Source organism: Pinus tabuliformis, chromosome 3_2 (genome assembly GCF_031772625.1).
Source record: "Pinus tabuliformis cultivar Carrire ecotype Pingquan chromosome 3_2, CPIR1, whole genome shotgun sequence".
NCBI lineage: Eukaryota > Viridiplantae > Streptophyta > Pinopsida > Pinales > Pinaceae > Pinus > Pinus tabuliformis.
The window spans coordinates 58007630-58030928 of NC_142302.1; the positions used below are offsets into that span (position 1 = coordinate 58007630).

The 23299-nt window shown below is 39.5% G+C and overlaps 1 long non-coding RNA gene across 1 annotated transcript; it reads left to right on the plus strand.

Annotated features, from left to right (window-relative positions):
• Window positions 1–18404: 18404 nt before the first annotated feature.
• On the plus strand, window positions 18405–19565 carry LOC149179794 (uncharacterized). Its single transcript, XR_016257408.1, has 3 exons — window positions 18405–18779; window positions 18871–18936; window positions 19061–19565. It is a non-coding gene; the product is annotated as an uncharacterized LOC149179794 (long non-coding RNA).
• The last annotated feature ends 3734 nt before the right edge of the window (window positions 19566–23299 follow it).

The window sequence follows — 23299 nt, forward strand, 5'->3', positions numbered from 1 at the left end:
ACAAAAAGAAACAGATCTTGGTGTACTCATTTGGTAACATGTGACGTCTCTTCAATTTATTGAATATGAGCATCCAAAGCATCAACTTTCACGAGAAGGTCCTTCTATTGTTCCGGGTGAGGAGTTTTCATGGCTTGATCAAATTGTTTCTTAACATTCTCTCTGAGAAGGTAAATTGGTTGTGTTTTTCTTAACAAGAACACCCATCCAATTAGAGACATGGAGAAAAATAGTCTGGGAGGCATCCATGAATTCCTTAAATGCGTATTTCATTGAGGATGTTGCAACAATTTCTTGGGAAATTTGTTCTTGGTATTGAAGAGAAGTATCTGGAAATGCTTGATGAAGGGAAGTAATAGTACCCTACAACTCTTGATTCCTCGTAGCTAATTTGAGATAGGTCAATTCAACATATTCACAAAATTTGGCAGGGGAGCATGCAGCCAAGTCTTCTAGTGGATCTGAAACATATTGAACAATTGAGGGTCACATCTTTTGAAATTTTGAGCCCAATTCTGAAATATGCTTCTCCAAATTTCTTTTATCTTCACGTAGTTGATCTTGCTCAGTTGTAACTAATGGGAGTTGTTGTTGTTGGTTTTGAAAAGTAGTGAAGAGCTCAATATACCAAGAGTCTGCTAGGGTGAGGTAGCCTTCCAATTGAGTGGAAAAGGCCCTGATAAATTGAAATAAATGGGAAGTTGACCACGTTTGGAGGTTATCAATAGAAAAAATATCAAATGGTGGGAATGTCACTTGTAGAGGTTGCCCACTGCCAATCGACTTCTCCGATTGGCCCCGAGGTGAGGATTATCATTCATGTGTCTATTCCTTTTGAATTTTTGTGCAGATCATATCAAGAACATGATCTGGTAGTAAGGGAACAATATTTTGTCATTGAGAAACCAATGAAAATACCCCACAACACCTGGTGGGGTCATTTTCAAGAGTGGCTACTTGCTCGACAGAAAACACAGAAGTGGATTCTTGTGGAGGAGTACTAGACAAGGGAATTGGTGGTGGGGTGATTTCTTCCATCTGAGCATGCAGAGGGGTATGAGTTTGAGGAAAAAAAATGGGATTCATCAAGTTGGATTGAATTTTCATGTAACAACCCTAGTTAAAAACTCATGCAAAATACATAAGGTCACACATGATGGGACACGTATACCAAGATGAATGGTGGGGGGAAACATCCTAATGGGTGTTGATTTAGTTTATTATGGCTTAGGAAATTGGAAAAGGTAATGACTATGGCTTTGGAAAGGAAAAATGGAATTTTTGGCACATTTTATTTATGAAAATAAAGGAAATTAGGAGAAAAGGGAGGTGAAAGGTCACAAGTTGCATGTGAGGAGGAAAATGAACGAAAATAATGGAAAATGAAGAAAATAGAGGCCTCAGTAATAAAAAGGTTTCTGAGGATCAGTTGGCAAGCTCTTGTCTCACGGTTTTGACAGGTTTTGGTAGAGCACTTTTCAATTCTCTCTCTCTCATACTCTTGGATACTTAGAGTTTTCTTGGAGCACTCTTGGAGGGTGTGGCATACTTGGTTTTTTGGAGCAATAATGAAAGGAAGAGTAGGAAAGTGCAAGAGGGCATCAAGATCAACATCTACAACAATTTTGCTTGCAGGTACCGAGTTGCATGTATGTTTCCTTCACTAGTGTTGACATGCATGGCATATACATGTGGCTTGTTGGTTGTGATCTGTCATTGACATGGAGGATGACTGAGATTGATAATGGATTGCCTATCCTTGCCATTTCCTATATAGCCATGGTGACTGTGGATTTATTTTCATTGTTGTATTTTTGGTTGGTTCGCTTGGGTTGAGTTACTAGTCCCGTAGCCTTGGTTGGACAAACACTCTGGAGCCCTTGGAGGGTTGAGTTACTAGTCCTAGAGCCTTGGTTGGACAAACGCTTTGGAGCCTGGTAAAAGTTGTGTGTTGAGTTACTAGTCCTGGAGCCTTGGTTAGACAAACACTCTGGAGCCCTGGAAGGCTTAGATAGGGACCAATATTATGATGGTTTTGTGATGTCCGACCATGAGGTAGAATCACACTTTGATGGTTTGAGGTGGATGAGTTTTGATTGATGTGTTTTACGAGATCCCACATTCATGCTTGAAATATGGCACGAGGGTGAATGGATGAAGAAAGGTTTGGCTAAGCCATTCTACGGTTGGGTGGAACATGGAAGTCCCATCTCGGGTTTGGATTTTTCGCCATTAATGAAAGGTTATTTATCCTTGTATTTCTCTGATCATTTTGATGGATTATATGTGGTCTATAAGGTTGTACTTTCATGAGTATTTCCGCTACTATTATGTTGGTTATGTATATGTTTTATGACAACAACTATGTATGGCTCTCATCATGTTTTTACTTGTATATGAATGAACAATGTATCTATGGTCTAATGGATAGAATCGAAGTTAATATGTTGAGGCATCAATGCTTCATGGTGAATCTTAGATAAGTATGAGACCCCTATTCTCAAATTTGTTATTTACACTCGTAGTTTACATATTCGTGAAATGTTTGACAAAATGTCTATCATGGCTAGTAGGGATCCAATCAAGGTCTCATTCAAGTGATTTCTTTTTCATTGTTATTTCCTTGTTATTTTACTATTCTCAAGGTATCATGAAGTTCTAGGCAATGACCTGGGCTCTGGGCCTGAAAATATGGCTTAATTCCTAGGGATACTAGCACATAATTGAAAATAAGAGTCTCTAAATGTTGGCATGGTTACCAGGGGTCCTGAAGCTGATGTTGAATGTTTGTATGGTGTGATGCCATCGGTTCCAATTCCTTAACATGAATTAGGAGGTTGAATCATATCATAGATGCCTCTTGTCGCTTGTTTACCCGGCTAGCTGGTTGCTTGGGTAGATGTGGGAGGAGGGTGTTACAGAGTCATATCAAAGCATGGTTCACTCCTCAGACTGGATGAGCTATATGTTGGTCATCATGCATGTCAGTTTCTTGTGTGTCTCTTACACTTGCATTCCATGTGCTTGTTGCATTTGCATAATGTTGATCATGATTGTAGTGATGTCTCCATGTGAAGGTTGCAGGCATTGTCATGGAGTATGTCTTCATGTGTGTATGGTCGATTGTGTATTGATATGCATGTCAGTGTTCACATATTCTCAAGTGCACGTGATGTGATGGTTTTTTTCATGCATGAGATCATGGTTTCTGTAGTCGATATGGTCATGCATTGATGACTGGACTCTAGCTAGAACGATGTGTATATGGTTTGGTGCTCATGTGTTATATGTCTATATGCAGCTGTCATGCATGTATGGTATTGGTTATAGTTATGCATGAATAATAAGTCAAACATGCCTTGTGAAGTCATGGTATGCAATTTAGGTCTTCATGGTGCTATTGGTTGTTATGATGCTAATGTGTTGGCTGAGATAGAGCAAGAGACGTAGATCATCATAATGAGGTTACAACATTGGACTTTGTGGTAAGAGAAGATTGTCATACATGTATTGTATGTTTGGCATGTAAGTAAGTAAGTTAAGGATTGTTATGTGGATTAGGTTTATGTACATGTATTTTTATGTTATGGTTACATTCATAATGGATGCTAGTTGATTAGTGTAGTTATATGCACATGTGTCAAATATTCAAGAATGATAGTAAAATGTGGTTATATGCATTGCTATTGATGTTTTATGATAGTTAGATTGATGATTAGGTTATATTTTTTGATAAGTATGTTATAGGTTAACTTGTTGTTGCTATATGCTAGTAACTTGATAATTAGGGTTATTACATTAATAGCTTGATGTTATATATATTGTGTTAACCTGAATTGGCCTATGCAGATGGTTATGGTTACAATATTCAGGTATGAATCGACTTATTGTGACATTGTGTTGTACTAGTCTAGACTGATTGTACATATGTGATTGTTATGCATGAACGACAAATGTTTATAAGCTTATGATGTGAACATGCTAGTTAGTGACTATTATGGATATCATGATCTTATTTATGTTTGGGTTGATATGTTGTGAAGTTATATCATGCTAACTAGATTGATTGTGCAGACAAGATATCCTCCCCTGTGACACATTAAGGTATGAGCTTGATTATGTCATCTACTTTGTGCTTGACTGTTTGATTATGTCATCTATTTGGTGTTTGAGTGTTTGGTGTCTATTATTTCATTTAGTTGATTTATCTAACATGGTATGTTTGCGAGTTGTTTGAATGTTATATTAATTGCATGATATGAGTATGTGTTGCATGAAGAAATGATCTTGTTTTAAGATGGTTGTACTAATACGTATGTGTTGAGTTAGTTGATATGTACATGAGTGTAGTGGGTGATAGTTGTAGCACTATGTCTAGTGACTATGAGTTGAATTTTAGATTAGGACATGATTGCTAGTCCTGGTAAAGATTTATTCCAAATTGATAGATATGATTGTCTTGATATTTGGAGCAAGTGGTTGACATGTTTGAGCAGTTGCATGAAACAAGCTTGGTATTAATATGACAAGGTAATAGTTGATATGTTTCTATAACTAATAGTTGGGTGATGTGGCAGTACATAATAAGCCTCGATTGCAACAAGGTAAAAAGGGTAAAATAAAGGAATTGGAAAAGAATTTCTTTGGAAACCCTAATTCCAAATGAATGAGTTCCTTGCATACAGGAAGCCTTCTTAACCTTGATTTTGTCTAACATTATGTGGATATGTGCTATAGTCATTAACATGTACTTGATAGGTATATTAGCTAGCCTCTAGTTACGGGTGGATTTGTCAAGGGAATTGGAGTCCTTTGAGAGATGGCGTGAATGTGTTCAGTTGCAAGAAAAGTTCTTGGCACAACAAGGTAAGGTAACTGGTGTATTTTTATATTGATTTATTCATTGAAAATTATGTGTTTATGGCAGTATGAGGCAGGAGATTGCATGCCAAAGAAAATTCCATGAAATCTTGAAGAAGGCTCGGGTTGAGCTTTCCTTGGAAGCACTAGGAACCATGGGGATTAAGTCATGGTGTTTGTTGTCAGTATTGCGCTTTTGGTCTTTCGTGATTTGTTGTGCTTGATTGGAGGATTTGTTTATGTCTAGCATATGGTCATACCACTTTGTTTGCAGAATCATGTTGTTATTGGTTTTCATGGTTTCCTTCTTGTTTGTTTCTTGTGCTTGCATTTTAAGTTTTGAGTCTTGGGAATTGGTTGAGAAAGAAGAAATTTAACTGAGTTCGGGGAGAGCTACGTGGTACCCGAAATGTAATGTAAGATTTAGATGAAGCTTGGTGCATGCGTAAGTGCAATGAAAGGTAAGACTATGACATTCGGTAGGACTAGTTGGGTCCATTGTGATAAATGGACAGTGGCAGTATAGACATGAGAAGGGTAACAAAAAAAGGTAAAGTAAATGGACCTGAGGTGTCAGATGGTTTGACCAAGTTGGGAACGGTGGTTCTCAATGTTATGCATGCTGTGCACAAATAAGGAAGTTCTCTTAACCTAGACCTTATGTTATCTCATAATTATGTTATGATCATGATTATGTTGATGTTTATATATGTATACATGTATATATGTATGTCATTGTTTGATAGAATGATGATTGTTTTATGCTAATGATTATATATGTATGTATTTATGTATATATGTCACTATTTGATAGGGTTTTTAGGGATCGTTCATGTGGAGGAATGATTTCTTATGCAGGTGAATGACATGAAGAGATTTCTGGTTCATGAGGAATCAACTGGGAAGAGTAGCGTGACACACCTACGAGGTAAGTATCATGTGGTTATGAGTTGATATTATGTGATTATATTATGTTTAGGATATGGATAGGTTATACCAAGGGATGCATCAGTAGAGTGAAAGTTGTGTGGCCTGTGGCATGCTAGGATAAGAAAGGATGGAAGAGAGACACTAGAAGCAAGGTTACCTAGTAGAGACATTGTGGTTTGGATGTGTGGTACTATTGTAGCGGCTACAACCACCCTTCAAATTTTTTCCTTAGCTTTGTTTTGGAGCCTCCCTACCAACCATCCTCAGCAGCATGTCTTGCACTATCAAGTACATGAGCTTCATTGATTTTTCAGCAGCTTTCCAGCCTGTGCATGATAGCTTGCTTCACTCCCCTCATAGGATGCCACTTTGGACTTGGGCTAGCTACTGGATGAGTAGATCCCTCAAGAAATTGCACAATTCTGGAGGGGAACCAGCCTTCCCTCAAAGAAGTGTGCAAATCTAACTGACATCCTGTTGGGCCCAGAAACTGTGCAATCCTGTTAAACAGTCTTCCCAGTGAAAATTATGCAATTTGGACTAGCAGTGTAGCTCAGCCCAGAAATTACGCAATTTTGGGCAGTAGTCAGTTGCTCATCCTTGAAATTTCACAATCCCTCTGGACACCCAACCCAGCTTCCTCCCAAAAATTGTGCAAAAATCCTTCTCAGTCAAGCAGGCTGTTGCATGTGCCTTCAAGTTGACCAGTCCCCTACAGGATAGAGAAAACTTAATTTGCATGCATGGGATGTTTTTTCCCGAAATAGCAAAAAGATACATGCAAAAAGCATCCCTAGATTTTAGGGAGCTATTTTTAGCAACTGAAGGTTACATGCAAAGATCATTTTAGAAACTTTTCTCCAAGTGTCACTTTTTCCTATATTTGTGGCATGCATGTCATGAGCCTCAAACTTATTTATTCAATGCGTCAAAGCTCATTCTTCACATTGATCTTGAAGCTCTGACATCCCACAGTACATCCAGGAGCCTTTGACACATTCAACTCAGCTATTTCCAGGTAAGTCTGCTTTACTTGTCGTACATTTCTGTTGCTTTTTATGTTTTGGCTTGTGTGAATGTTGTCTGCTTGATTTCTGTGAACGCTTGCTATCATTTGCAAGCATGTTAGCTTGTACAAGCACCGTTTCATTTTTCGTTTGCATCTCACTACTTCGCATGCATGACACTGTTTTGCATGAATGGTTGCCGATTCGGCAACTCATTTCACACACATGAATGTTGTTCCATTTTCTGAATCTTGCATTCGTTGTTTGCATGCACGATCATTCACTCTTGATTAGATGCAACATCGCCTTGCATTCACATATTCATATGCTTTCAGTTGCCCGTCGGCAAGTATGGGCAACCTTGGCCCGGACTTTGCCTCACTCGGACAACATTGCGTAATTTTGAGAGGGAAGGCTTTGCCTTCCTCCCAGAAAATGTGAAAATATGGCTAGTCAGTGCCCTCTAGTCTTTCCTTGCACAATTCTGAGAGGAAATGACTGCTGGCCCAGAAAATTGTGTAATGCAGCCCTTGGGCTTGCATCCCTTGCCACTTGAAATTGCACATTGCACAATCTCAACACCCAGCAGGCTAGTCTGGATTGTGCATTACACAATTCCAATAGTCAAACAACCTCCCAACAGTCTGAACTGCCTCTTTCACAGTTTCGACAGCCAGTCTCCCGAACTCGAAGTGAAAATTGCACAATCCTTTCCAGTAGTGCCCCAGGTATGTTGCATGTCAGTCCTCAAGTTTTCTTTGGTTTTAACTGACATATTTCTTGCCATGCATGTCACGATGTCTCTAAATATAATAGGTGTCCGTTCATCTCTCAGCAGTTCAGGATCAATGGCCTCCAAGAGAGAAGGGTCAAAGGACACCAACGGAAGAGCAACAATTGAGCGAGTGTCTATGAGTTTGCCGATATATGAAGACACCAAGCTCATCATAGAAAAAGACATCAAGCTAAAATGGCAAGAGGTCAATGATGCATTCTTATGCACATTTGGGGAAAATCTTGAAGACCACCAAGTCTATGTGAAAATTCACAAGTCTGGCTTGTACCAGATTACATGCAAATACCCCGCATTCCCATGCGCGAACATGATACATTGGATCATCTCGCACACTGATCCTGAGACAATGACATTGAGCAGTGTTAGTAGGATGGAGATTTCTACCTTCAGGGCACATGATTATCAACAGATGTACCACTTTCCAAAGCCAGTGATCACCATGGAGACACCCTTCAACATACCCAACAGCAATACCAACTCCAGGGATATCTTGAAGAACTGGGTGAAGGAGCTAGCCAAATTCAGGATGACACCCAACCATATTTACAAGACGAAGATATTACAGAAGGCGTATCAGTACTTGGTCATCTTTACATGTCACTTGTATGCCCAAGAGAGAATGGAGACCTTCTCGCAGAGTTGGGTGATCGCGTTGGACCAACTGGCCAGTGAAGGCAAAGTATGCAACTGGTCCAACATGTTGGCTCATAGGCTGAAGGAACAGGTAACAGGAGCTCGACAATTGCCTAAAGGTTAGCATGTAGAAATCTACATGTCTGCTTACATCTTGGATGGAATCCGTGCCTGTCAGGAGTTCTCGGGCTTGCAATGGGCATGGAAATCAGTGGAAACCTCCGTCAATACTTATTGTAAACTGTTTTCCCAATGTAGCTTCTGAGGGGTCATCACACATCTGTCAGATCATTTTATCACCCTGGTGTACAAGATGATATTTGAGTAGGATCCACCTTGCATGTCGAAGGAAGCAATGGAGGCATTGATCGATATAGCCGATTGGTATGCCTCACCATCTGGCACCTTCATACGGATGTACAGCACGGAGAAGCCTCCGCATGTTTTGCCGAAGTTTTCCACAGACAAGCTCGTCATGCAAGATGTATCATACCACATATCAGGAGGACTATCAGCCAGGCTGCACTGGAAGAGGAAGGCACCTTAGCCCACTCTTCCATTGCGGATCAGGTTGTACGAGATACAGAACCTCAAACATGAAGATGCCGAGGCAGAAGAGTGCAAGAAATATCCTTTCGACACCTGAAGCTACAATCCGTATGACACATATTGTTTGGTGAAGGATCACTGCACGAGAGTACGATTTCTATGGATCCACAGGGTGTGTCATTGGGAGGAGGAAGGCCCATGGAGATATTGTCACAGCTTCTCCAGGACCAATGAACCAATCAACATCATTGTGGAATGGTTAGCAAAGCAGTAGGAAGCAACATCCAGGAGAGAACCAGCAGCAACAACAACAGAGGTAAACATACCGGTGCGTGACAAAGGCAAGAGAAAGATTGTTGACACTGTGGAGGCAAAACAAAGCTGCAAGTTTAGAGTAGACCCAGTTGTGCAGAAAGAAGCTTTGGTAATTGAGGCAATAATGTGACAGAAAGAACACGTAAAGGCAGAGAGAAAAACAAAGGATGGAGGATATAGTGAAGGAGTTGCATGAGTTGAAGGAGAAACTCTGGAAGGAATAGGAGCTGCGTAGACAGGAGAGCGAAGCACAACAAAGATAGATACAACAAGGGGCGCAACATGTACAGACACATGAAACTTCACCCGTACAGATAGTTGACTCATCCGAACAGCGAGCACCAAATAGGCAGGGTGAGCAATCGCAGGGGAAGGACTTTGCTCAAGAGATTGATCAAGCACTTGAGCAGATGGACATAGAGATAGAGCAACCAGGGTTAGAGCAAGACATTGACCTCATGCCTTACCACCAAGAGGTCGACCCACCAGCTTCACCAGATCTGGAAGTAGAGCAAGTCCCAAGTGACCAAGGAGACACTGAGATCCTTGGAGACAATCCAGAAGAAGAGATGCACAACATATCATTCGACGAGTCATAGCATAGAGTTGTGCAATTGCATAGAGTGTCTACTCCAGATGACCACACATCTCTTGCACAGTTTAAGGAATGAGTGATCGTGTCTGACGTGCACAAGCATCCAACAACATTGGCCGATGCTACCAGAGCATATGCCGAAGCCACTAGCTTGAGTGTTTACTTCTTGATAACAGAGAACGAGTGAATGGATAAGGAGTTACATACGGCCAAGCAAGTGGGATAATTAGTTCAAGCATCCGCCTGAGCTAAGTTGAAGAAGGAGATACTAGATGAAGTATCGTCCCTTGAGATAGTCATGCAAGCGTTGTATTCCAAGTTTGGTACCATGCATAAGGAAGTTGTCCATCTTAACGGTTAGCAACAACGATGTGCTAGGAGAACACATATATTGTCAAACTTGTATACTGTTGTTGACTACATGCAAACATGGACAATGAGATATAAGGGATCCCCATTACACTTGCCCAAGATGATGAATCCCAGAGCAGTCGAGCTAAAGGCACGTATCCAAAGACAGATCTAGAACTATGAAGAGCTCCCGCAGCTCATCACTAGTTTGCAGGCTTCCCATGCATGGGTATTCAGAAGCATGGATGTTGTTGTGTGTGCACATGCGATTCCATCTATCGGGACACTCATCGAAGTAAAGACAAAGGCACAAGTCCGACTGAAGCTTGACTCGTACTTTGACGAGTTGATGTGCATAACCATGAGCATAGACTTGGTGATTAGTGCAGACACCATGCATCAACATGTTGTTGGTCCGGCCGCACTCAAAACAATGATGCATGTATTATAAGACGAGTTGGACAGAGGAACTAGAGCAGTGTACCCGGATGCAACAAAGGCAAGAGTTCATTTCCAGAAGGATGTCACCACAGAGTACACAGACACCATCGTGGACTACTGAGCTTGGCATCAGTGCGCTATTGTCAACCATCGTGAGGATGTCGAAGAGCTGGTCTTCCCATAGTTGTTGAGTCATATTGATGTCTTGCATGCCCTACATAAGCCTATTTTGTCTTACATGGGTACATGTGCAGATTGTATGTAACGTCTTATCAAGTGGAAGTTCAAGTGTCAATAGCTGAATGTAACAGTCATAGAGTAGTTGAAGAGTCATGAGGGGAGATGAACAATCACAAAGGAGAATGTCAAGGTTACCCAACCCTTTTCTATATATAGTCCCTCATAACTCATTGTATAGGCTTTTGGTCAGCCAAGCTTCCAATGGGAATATCTTAGAGAAAGCTTGGAGAGTATTGTAATGAGCCTTGTCTTCTCCATGGTACAAAGCTAGTACATCTCTTTGGAGGAGTAGGTGGCAGTGAACAGGGTCATACCTTCTATCCATTTTATATCCTTAATTGCTTCTTTGAAATGAACAGGGTCATCAACATGACAATATAAAGCAAACAAAGAGTTCATACCTTCATTTGCTGCCTCTTGTTCATAAATGTCACTTAAATTTCTGAACTTCTTACCTCTTTCATTTGGTGTACAAGTGCTTGACGAAGCACTTGAATTTCCTCCTTGTGGTGTGCTTGGAGAAGCACTTTCATTTCTCCTCAAGGGTGTCTCTTGCTGCCCTTGTGTTGGTGCTGCTGTTTGGGGATGTATTTCAGCCATGTCCTTATCATCTTCATCATGAGACAAAGAGTTTTTAACATTCACTGTTTTCTCTATGCTTCCATCCTAAGCTTCCTCCTCAATGAACTGAACATCTCTTCTCACAATAATCTTCTTGGTGGATGGGTTATACAACCTATAAGCTTTGGATTCCTCACTGTATCCAATGAAAATACATTTCTCCCCTTTGCTATCCAACTTCTTCCTTAGTTGATCTGGAATGTGTGCATAAGCCACACATCCAAAAACTTTCATGTGGGTGACTCATTGCTTTGTCCCACTCCATGCTTCTTCCGGCACTCTGTTCATGACTGCTTTTGTAGGGCATCTATTCAAAATGTATGCTACACAGTGTACAGCTTCAACCCAATAATCATTTGGCAAATGCTTTGCCTTTAACATACTCCTCGCCATATCCATGATTGTCTTATTCTTCCTTTCGGCAACTCCATTTTGTTGCGGAGTGTACCTAGTGGTAAACTGCTTATGAATTCCATTTTCTCTACAAAAACGTAGAAATTCCTTGGAGATATACTCACCTCCTCTATCAGTTCTTAGAACTTTGATATGCAGCCCACTTTGGTTTTCTACAAGTGCTTTGAAATTGCAAAATCTTTCTCTTTTGTTCGTCAAGAAATAAACCCAAGTTTTTCTAGTAAAATCATCAATATATGTTAGTATATAGTGGCTACTTGCAAGTGATGGAGTTTGCATCGGTCCACATAAATCTGAGTGGACAATCTCTAAGGGTGCTTTTGCCCTTATGCTTTTCCCAAATGGAAAACTTTCTGTGTTGTTTTCCCAAGATACAACCTTCATAAAGGCTGTCTGGTTTCTCTATCAATGGTAATCCTCTTACCATTCCTTTTCTATTCAACAAGTTAAGACCTCCAAAATTGAGATGTCCAAATCTCAAGTGCCACAACCAATTTTCATCTTTGGTTCGCTTTGGAAAGCCTCTTGTGTCACTACTGCTATTTCTTCTCCATTTTTTAAATCTGCTTTCATTCTGAGAGGGAACATCCTGTTCCTTGTCATCTTCACTTCAGCAATACATTGTTTGTTGGGTGTTTTATCCATGATGGTGCATACATCATTCACAAAGAAAACATTATACCCCTTTTCAATAAGCTGTCCAATACTTATGAGATTACATTTCATTCCAGGAAAATAATAAACATCTGATATGGTTGTCTTTTCACCTTTCTTTGTTAAGACATTTACTTCTCCTTTTCCCATAACAGAAACTTTATTATCAGTCCCTAGTGTGACTTGTGACTTCACACTCTGATCTAACATAGAAAACAGGGCTATGTTTCCTATCATATGGTTACTACAACCGGAGTCTAGAAACCATACATCTTCACTCTTTGCTTCAGTCATATTATAGGCTAAAAACAAATTATCTTGACTAATATTTTCTCTAGTGAAATTTGCACTAGTTCTATTACTCATATCATGTTGCTTCTTCCTACATTCATTTGCATAATGCCTATATTTTTTACAATAGTGACATTGGACATTGGATTTATCATACCTTTGTCCTTAAGCATGATGTTGTCCACTTTGTTGGTTGCTGCCTTGGATTTGGTTCTGATTTGGATTGCTGCCTCTTCCTTGAGCATTTGCTGGATTGTTTCTTCCACCTCTGTTTTGGCTTCTGTCTCTTCCTCTCTTGTTTCCTCTACCTTGACCTCTTCCTCTTCCAAAGAACATCTGGGTCTTAAAGGTATATTCTAGAGATGAGTTTTCATTTCTACTCAATCTTTGCTCATGTGTTATCAGTGATGCATGTAGTTCATCAACTGAGAAGTTTGTGGTGGTGACAATCACATCGAACCTTGAGGGTAAGTTCCTCAATAGTTTCTCCACAATCCTCCTTTCTTCAAGAATCTCTCCATGAGACCTTATCTGTGTGACCAGACCAATCACATGTGTGAAGAATGAGTCAATATTATTTGACTCCTTCATGCAGAGAATCTCAAAATCTCTCCTTAGCAACTGTAGTTTTGCTGTCTTCACTTTCTCCATGCCTTGATAGGCTATCTTGAGAGTTTTTCATGTTTCTTTGGATCTCTTGGCTACTACTATCTTTGGAAACACACTCTCATGCACTGCTTGATACAAGAAGTAGAGGGCTTTAGAATCCTTCTTTTTATTGTTCTTCAACAGATCTTTCTCTGCCTGAGTTAAATTATTAAACTCATTTTCATGTGCTGGTTCTTCAAAACCATCCTCAACAAATTCCCATAAGTCTTGGGAAACAAGCAAAGCTCTCATAGTTATTGCCCAATAGTCATAGTTTTTCCAATAAATTGTGGGAGCTGAGTATTACAGATATCCATGCTAGTGCTGGCTCCAGCCATTCTTGCACTCTTAACTATGCTTCAAAATACTTTACTGTGTATTTAAAATAACTGACTGTCCTCAACAGTAACACAGAAAACTAACTTGAGAAATACCTTGGATTCTCTCTTCACTGAGTCTTCACTTTGCTGGAGAAGCTGCTGCAGCAAGAAATCTTTCCTTCAGCTTCTTTGACACCTTCAAAAAGCCTGGACAAGCTCTGATACCATGTTGGAAATTTCTGATAATTCCAAACAAAAATGAATAGAGAATAGTGCTATGTTTTTAACACAGGAAACACAGTTTTTCACACATCAAAAAAAACTTTGTATTCATTATCAATACTGATCGTTACAAAAAAAACAGACTTCCTCTAACAGAGGGATTACACCAAGAACGCTTCAGATGCCTTAATTTCTTCACTCTGTCTTTGCACTGCTGTGCATTACAAAAAAAACTATGTCTCTTCCTGAAAAATAACACTACTGTGTTTGCTTGCAAATTTACAATGTTGTGTGTAAAAAAAATTTCTTACATCTCTTACTTTTGCGTTGCAGCCTATTTCATTACATTCCAACAACAAAAAAAACATATATAATATCACATGTTACTCGTGCCGTAAAAAAAACTCCCGTGAATAAAAAAAACAATAAAAGTAAAATATCTCCACCTACATTTACCAACCGTAATTACTTCACATTAATTTTTTTTGGAATGAGGGTATTTCACATTAATTAATTTCCAGAACTAGGGTACTTCACATTAATTAATTTCTAATTTCTGGAACTAGAGTTCAATCTGCCCCCACATTAATCGGACCACTATTTGCAATATGGCACGGCCAAACCATAGGAGCTTTACGCCCCGGGGAAAGTAGTTTTGGAAAACTGCTCAGACTCGTGTACGCTGATGGATGTAAATACCACTATTCAGTAAAAGACGGTGCGGGGAAAGTAGTTTTGGAAAACTGCTCAGACTCGTGTACGCTGATGGATGTAAATACCACTATTCAGTAAAAGACGGTGCGGGGCAACGGACGGTTTTCGAAAAAAAAAAGAGAAAAAGAAAAAGAAAAAAAAAAAAGAAGAAAAGAGAAAATGAAAAAACGCTGCAGTGGCAGTTGGGCACTCCGCATGTGTAAACTCATCCAAGAATAACAACATTTATCATACAAGAACTCTCTAAAATCTATTGCCAATTTTCATTGATGGATAATAGTGAATGTGAAATTTCTTACTACGTTATTCAACCCACAATATGGTTATCACTGTTACTTCACTTAAAATCTCGAAAGTAAAAGCACGGTTAATCACCTGTACATTGTGCAGATAAGAGTTTTCTGACCTCTCAATGGCAGTCACATCCCAATCGTTTCAGCTTGCTTTCCTGTTGCACTCCTTACAGGTGGGGGCTCATATCTATAAAAAAAACTTAACCATTCCCCTCATCATAACCGTAAACAAAAATCTTGTCATGCCACGCTATACAAAACGAAATCCTTTCAAGGGATTTAGGAAGAGAAACCAGTGCCCTCCAAACGTTTTCATCGGAAAAGTATTCCATCACTTCCTGCTACTTCTCAAACGAATGCAACCGCTCGAAAGAAGAAACAACCAGATGTGCCCATGAGACTTTCCAATCTCCCAATATCCCCCATCTTCTCTAGTGTTGTCCATGCCCCTATTTCTATCCACCACTATCCCCATATTCTCGAGTGTTGTCTATGCCCCTATTTCTGGATCATAAACTTGTGCACTCTACCCAATTAGATCACTGTTAATAACGAAAAATTTGCCATACAGCTTTACTAGAGGCGCGGAAGGAGCATCCCGTACGTCCCAAAATTTTCCTGAGCTTGCTGCTACGGGCACATCAACACTCCATGATTGGTCTAGTGCCAGTGCTTGGCCACCACCGACTGGAATCCCTGCGGCCCATACTGTGTATGTACTATGAACACTAGTTCTTGATGACAAACGTGGCTCCCGTAGTTTCTGTACTTACCAAAGCAAACAAATATTTCTTTGTGATATGTTAATATAGACTAATCATTCATTTAAGTACATAAAATACAGTCGAGGAATTACCACCTTACCTTGAAGATAAAAATTAAATACTAATGCTAGTGTCGCTGTAACATAAACCGAAGCTGCTAATATTCTTTCCCCCATTGCAACAAACACAACTGGAGGTAGGAGCGATTACCCTTAACCGTCTTGACTGGACCGTCCGATAGAAACCCTAACTTTGGACAATGGAGATCGAAACAGATGTAACGTTTTGCCTTAATGACAAGACGTGTGATAGTAAGAACCCTAGAGAGTTATGGAAATAAATAACGAGCCTGCTGTAAGGCATTTAATGTACCCTATAGCAGCCATTTAAACATGGTATGCATCAGGAGGTCTCATCTGAGATGTGACGAGCGGAGGGACAACCACCAATGAGAATCGGCGCCTGCTTGATCTCTAAACGACGGCGGCTTACTGCGTACTTCTGAAACTCAATACTCTCCCGCCATCCGAGCGCCCATGGTACACTCATTTGAATTCATTTGAATTTGGAAACCCTGCCATTCATATTCTAACCTGGTTTGAAATTTGAAAAATGAATCCGGGTCATTCATATTGTAAGCTGATTTGAAATTCGAAATTGTCCCCGTAATGAAGGCCCAGGCCCTCCGCTGCAGCTACATTCATACATGTCCAGCAAGAAAACGATGGAGATCAATTCGGAGAATGCCATCAAGGAGGAACTGAGAAAAAGAGTCGAGGCTAACAAAAATGACAAATAGATCAAGGATCTGGTGATGCTCTTGTGTGAAGTCACTCTGGTTACCTCTGCTTTGCCAGAATTCACAATATGCTCAAACTTGGCCTAAGCATCGAGGGCTACTGCTGATCAACTCCATGAGATAGCCCCTGTAATGGTCTCAAATGATATTGTAATCGCCCCTGTAATTTTGCAACTTAAGCTCATTAGTTAACATGGTCGAAATAATTGCAACTTAAGCTCATTAGTTAACATGCTCAAATGCTCAAAATAATTGAAGGAATGGTTATTTTGGTTCACTTTCGTCTGAATCCTATGATTGAAATTACCTTTCGGTCCGCAAAATTTTATGAGGGTTTTTTTTTTTAATTGTTAATTTTAAATACATGGAGATGGATGTTGTGATAAATGTTTAATATTCATTGTTGTATTTCGAATTTGGTTAATGAAAAAAATCTACTCTTGTTATTTTTTTACAGATATTTTACATATAAATCTTATTTTAGAATGTGTACTGGTAGAAGAATATTTTGTTGAAAATATTCATTGTTGTATTTTGAATTTGGTTAATGAAAAAAACTACTCTCTTGCTATTTTTTTAAAGATATTTTACATATAAATCTTATTTTAGAATGTGTATTGGTAGAAGAATATTTTGTTCCAAATGTATTTTCAAAATGAATACCCAAAACGAGAGAAAAATAATCACAACATCACGAAAAAACCAATCTCATACTCATTAACTTTTTCTTTCTCTTTCTTTCTCTTCTTTTGTGATTAGTCCGATGGTCATAATGAATATTTTTTTTGTTAGATACACACATTGTAGCCAGCAGTGAGAGGATACCATTTTCAGTCACCGAAGAGAAATACATGTAACTGGAAGCATTGTCATTATTAAATTGGCACAAACTATGAAAATTTTAGCTGCAGAATTTTTGTATGAGGTAAGAAAATTAGAGTATTAGATGAAAGGAATTCACAATTAATTTTTTAATAGCATGATCACAACAAAAAGGTCCTCAAAAACTATTTATAGCTGCAGAATTTTTGTATGAGGTAAGAAAATTAGAGTATTAGATGAAAGGAATTCACAATTAATTTTTTAATAGCATGATCACAACAAAAAGGTCCTCAAAACTATTTATATGGAAGGAATTCACAATTAATTTTTTAATAGCACGATCACAACAAAAAAAATTTAGCTGCAGAATTTTTGTACGAGGTAAAAAAATTAGAGTATTAGAGGGAAGGAATTCACAATTATTTTTTTAATAGCATGATCACAACAAAAGGGTCCTCAAAACTATTTATATCGAAGGAATTCACAATGATCACAACAAAAAGGTTCTCAAAACTATTTATTCTTGTTTGCAGTTTTAGGACAAAAAAAAATATTCAGTAAAGAGAGGTTAAATAATTTTTTTTTGGGGATAAAGAGTTAAATTTGTTAAATAATTTATTTTTATCAAAAATAAATATTTATCTTTTTGATATTATTTTTAATAAAAACAATTTACTTTAAACAAAATAAATATAATTAAATTCCAGCCAAAAAAAACATATATTAAAAAGGAAATTTTATATATTTTAGATTTTCAAAAAACAATTGTATTGCTACTTATTTTACATTATAATTAAATTGTTACTTATCCTACATTATAATTAAATTGCTACTTATTCTACATTATAATTAAATTGCTACTTACTCTACATTATATATATATATATATATATGGGGAAAAATTATATATTTCAGATTTTCAAAAAACAATTTTATTGTTGCTTATTGTCAGACCTCCACATTTTTTTTGTTACATTTACCATTTGTAACTTTATGCTAATAGTACTCCGATCCTGCTATAGTTATAAACCGCGTGGCCTATATTAAAGAGTTGTATTGTTTGGTATTTTATTTTGTTTGTTCAAATGGTGACCCACGCCAGTTAACACACGACATAAAAATAAACTGGCATTCTTTGATTTTTCCTGCCTGGTCACGTGGTTGCCTTATCCGCATAGCCCAGCGTATTAACTTCTATCCGGTGCCGCGCTGTACGTGGCCGACAGACTGGTCATTTCTTCATTTGTATGGTATTTCCTGCTGTCTCGACGATGGAGATTTCTTTCCATACATCCAACGGTGAAGAGACAAGGTGAGTTCACGGGCTGCCCAGCTATACTGTCAAGGGTTTCGTATTTGGTCATTTGTGTTAGTTGCTCTATCGTTTGGAGGTTTCATCCGGGCACGCCGGTGCTCCTGCATTCTACTTTCCAGCTTACAGTTCTTGCACAGAAGCTGGCGTAGGGGACAACTACATCCCCAGGTAAACAATACACCAAGGTAAAATTCTTTTCCAATAGATTTTTGCGCATTTCCAGGTTTCATCTCTTAACAAACCCTTGCTAACCTAAGGTTGACTCTGTATTCGCAGGAAACAGAACCTAGGGATAGCTGTTAGCCCCGAGACAGAGCTTTGCTATTATGGCGACCCTAGCCGGTAAGTGCTTCAGGATAGTAAATCTGGGTTTTATGATCTTTTACATTGTGAGTTCATGCAGTTGCCGCGAGCTCGTTCAGCTCAGATTTAATTTATGCCTTTGCTTTATGTTATGATTTTATAGGCAAGGACGCCTTCCTCCATTCGGCATCCAAGTCATGGCTAGGGAGTAGCCCCTTTTTGCCAACACGAAGGATTCTAGGTATGGAAACCCTCCATTCGCAGCTTTTCTTGCTGAGGGGTTATAAAAATTCTATTTGGAAATGCCTGGGGCCTATTCCTCCTATTTAATAAATTAGGAAATTGGAAGATGTTATGCCCTTCCAAGCTCCAGTTATAATGTAACAATTTGTCCAGTTATACTGTAATAATTTGTCCAGTTATATTGTAATAATTTGGTGTACATTTTCTATTGATAATGGGACCGGCTACAGTTCTGTCTGTCCCTGCATATACAAGTTTTATTTTCCACGCAACTGTTTTATTTAGCTCTACAGGGTTTTAAATTTTAAGGCAAGATATCAATTGTAATCTTAATCCGAAGTTTTGACCTGACAGGGGGGGTTCCGTTCCGCGGCCACCCTATACAGGATTGTTAACTTTTATTAATAATAATCTTTTCTGCTCCATGGCTACCCTGTACGGGATTGCTAACTCTTATTAATAATAATCTTACAGTTTTCGCACAACTTTTATCATATTCTACTTTCTTTTTATGAAATGAGTGTGTACACAGTTTGTAAGGATTATTTGTTCTCAGCATAATTGTTTATATGTGATTTGTTTTTCTCTCCTCCAGCACGGACCTGAACCAAACCCTTCGCCCAGATTTCATAGCCTTTCCTCCACTCTCCCAAAACCACGGGGTTGAACTCGGTTCTTCCTTTATTGGTCTCGGTTAAGGGCGGTCTCAGCTTCAAAACAGCTATTAACAGGTCCCCATGAACACGATTCAGGCCCGGGTACCGTGAGGGTTTCAACCTCGCTTTTCTTGAACAGAGGTGTTCCAATTACTAATTTGTTTCTATGAGTCTCGGCTTGGGGTTATTCCATTTCATACTGATTTATATAAATATAACAACATTCATGATTCCGCCCCAATCCTGATACTACCGGAATAAATTGCCACGACTTCGTGACCTATTCTCGGGTTTGTCCAGGTTCTCTTCTGTTTTAAGTGGCCCTTGTCTTATTTGCAAAATTGCTCTAAAATCTCTATACAGTTGCCTTTTGACCTGAGGCAATAACTGGTCTAGAACTCTGGGTTCTGTGGTTTCTGCTGATCATTCAAACTAAATTCCTTTATAGCAACTAATTGTTTACCTCTACTACGTTTGTTCTATAGCCAACCCTCTCGGATTGACAACCTTCAAATCTGAGGTTTGATTCGGTTTCATTAAGAGGATTACGCTGTCGGTCATGAGTTTATTTATTACAATCCTCTGTTATCATTATTAATTTTCTTTTTTTTCTTTCTTTTGAGTAACAAAGAATTTCTCTTTACTCTGCTATATTACCTTCATAACCTATACAGATATTCATCTCCTATAGAAATTAAATACTCTCTCTCTCTCTCTCTCTCTCTCTCTCTCTCGTATTAAAGGCAGAACTTCATACCTGTAATGTGCTTCGAAGATACTCGGCTGCCTCTTGCTCCCTTGATATGATCAACCTGCTTTACTGTAGCTAGTCCTCCACCCGACCATGAGACCGTCGTTCGAGACCCGTCTCCCCCCTAGCTTACTCAAGACTTCTGTCTTTTCTAATTGCAGTGCTCTGCGCCCTTACCATCTGGTCCTCACCAGATGTGGTAAGCTGCCCTTTCCGTTATCCACTGTCTGTCCTTCCAGCACAACCTCTTTTTCCCCCTTTTTCCCTTTCCTGGAACCCATTCCACAGTTAGGGAGGGAAAAACGGTTAGGGTCTTTGCAACCATTTCTTGTCTTTTTTTTAAAACAATATGTGAACAACTCAGAATACAGATCATCCCTATTGCTGGGAAATTATTCCGCCATTCCATTTCCGCAATGAAAATAAAATAATATTAATAAATTAATTCAGACAATCATATAATAACCATCATCCTTCCATAATGTCCTTCTTTTTAACTGAAGTAAATAAAAAGTATTTACAATAATTTGGGGATATGACATCTAACCCCCCCTAAGATTAGACATCGTCCCGATGTCCTTCAGTTCCAAACAACCCTAGATAAGTCTGTTTCATGAATTCCTCATCCTCCCAGGTGGCTTCATCAGGCCCAAAATGTCGCCACTGTACCTTAACTTGGGTAATATCCCGCTTCCGTAGCGTGACTTCTCTCCGCTCGAGGATGCTCAGTGGTTCGACCCGGATTTCTCCTTCCGGTTCTACCTGTAACATGAAACACCCTAAGTCAATTTTTTTTTAACAAAAACATATAGATGTATCTTTAGGAGACAACTCTCACCTGTACCTCCTGCCAATTAATTACATGTTTAGGGTCATAAACATATTTTTTCAATACGGAGACATGAAAGACATTATGGACTCGTATGTGGCTAGGTAGGGCAAGCTGGTACGCCACGGGTCTGATTCTTGCTAAGATTTGAAAGGGCCCACAGTATCTAGGTGCCAACTTAGAGCATCCGCTCCACTGTAGTGTGCTTTTCCTTGCTCGAATTCTCACATACACGTGATTGCCGACCTGATACTCCTTGAACCTCCTTTTCCGGTCAGCGAAGTTCTTTTGCCTTTCTTGAGCTGCCCTCAAATTAGAGCGTACCTTTTTCACCAGTCCCTCCATTTCCTCAAGCATTTCGGGGCCTAATCTTAATCTGTCTTCTGGTCCACTCCAGCTTGAGGGGGTGCGGCATTTTCGCCCATACAATGCTTCAAAAGGGCTCATCTGCAAGGATGTGTGGTAGCCATTATTGTATGCGAACTCAGCCAAATGAAGATAATATTCCCACTTGTTTGGCTGCTGCATCACAAAGGCCCTCAACATATCTTCCACCACTTGATTTACCCATTCAGTTTGTCCATCGGTTTGAGGGTGGTAAGCTGTACTGAAGTTCAGCTGAGTTCCTAATTCTTCAAACAGTGTCCTCCAGAAAACCGATGTAAATTTTACATCCCGATCTGAAATTATGGTCTTGGGTAACCCATGCAGCTTAAAGATATTTTGCATAAACACATGAGCGATCTGCACAACTCTGTATGTAGATTGCACTGGTATAAAGTGTGCCGCCTTGCTTAGTTTGTCCACCACAACCATGATGGAGTCATTGTTCTTCTTTGTTTTTGGCAAGCCTGTGATAAAATCCATAGTGATGGTTTCCCACTTCCATTCCGGAATGGGTATTGGTTGAAGTAACCCCGCAGGATGTTGATGCTCTGCTTTAATCTGTTGACATTCCAAACATCGGGCCAAGTATCCAGCCACATCTTTCTTCATCCCTGGCCAATAATATCCCTTCCGGAGTGCGGTGACCATCTTTTGATACCCTGGGTGTCCGGTATAATGACTTCTATGATGCTCATCCAATATCAGGTTCCTAATGCTGTTTTGATTGGGTACGTACAACCTACCTTTATAGTATATCTTGCCATCAGCATCTAAGGCATAGTCCGGCTGTTTTTCTTTGCTGTTTGGTAGCTGTACCTGCTGTTTTATTTGCTGATAAACAACATCTTGTTCGGCTGCCTTTTGAATCATCTCCCCGAAGGGGCTTTTTGCCTCACTGCAAGAAATCTCATACAAGCATTGCAGCTTCCGACTCAATGCGTCAGCCACCCGATTCTCCTTCCCCTTTAAATGTCTGATTTCGAAATCGAAACTGCTCAGAAAGTCTACCCACCGTGCTTGTCTTGCATTTAACGTGGGCTGATTAAAGTAATTGGTCAGGCTGTGGTGGTCTGTTAATAACAAAAAAAATTTCCCCATGAGGTAATGGCGCCACATTTTTAGGGCATGAATCACCGCAGCCAGCTCTAGATCGTAAGCAGAATATTTCTGCTCATGCTCTTTTAACTTCCTTGATTCATACGCTATCACCCTTCCTTCCTGCATCAGCACACCTCCTACCCCTTCCTTACTTGCATCCGTACACACCACATACTCCTTACTGGGGTCAGCTATACTTAGAATAGGTGCCGTGGTGAGTAGGTGTTTAAGTTGCTCAAAACTCCTTTGACATTCAGGAGTCCACCTGAAAGCTTTCCCTTTTTTCTGCAGAGATGTGATTGGATAAGCTACTCTTGAAAAACCCTCCACAAACCGTCGATAATAACCTGCTAGCCCCATAAAAGATCGAATATCTACCACATCTTTGGGTACTGGCCACTCCATGATGGTCCTAATCTTTTCAGGATCCACGGAAAT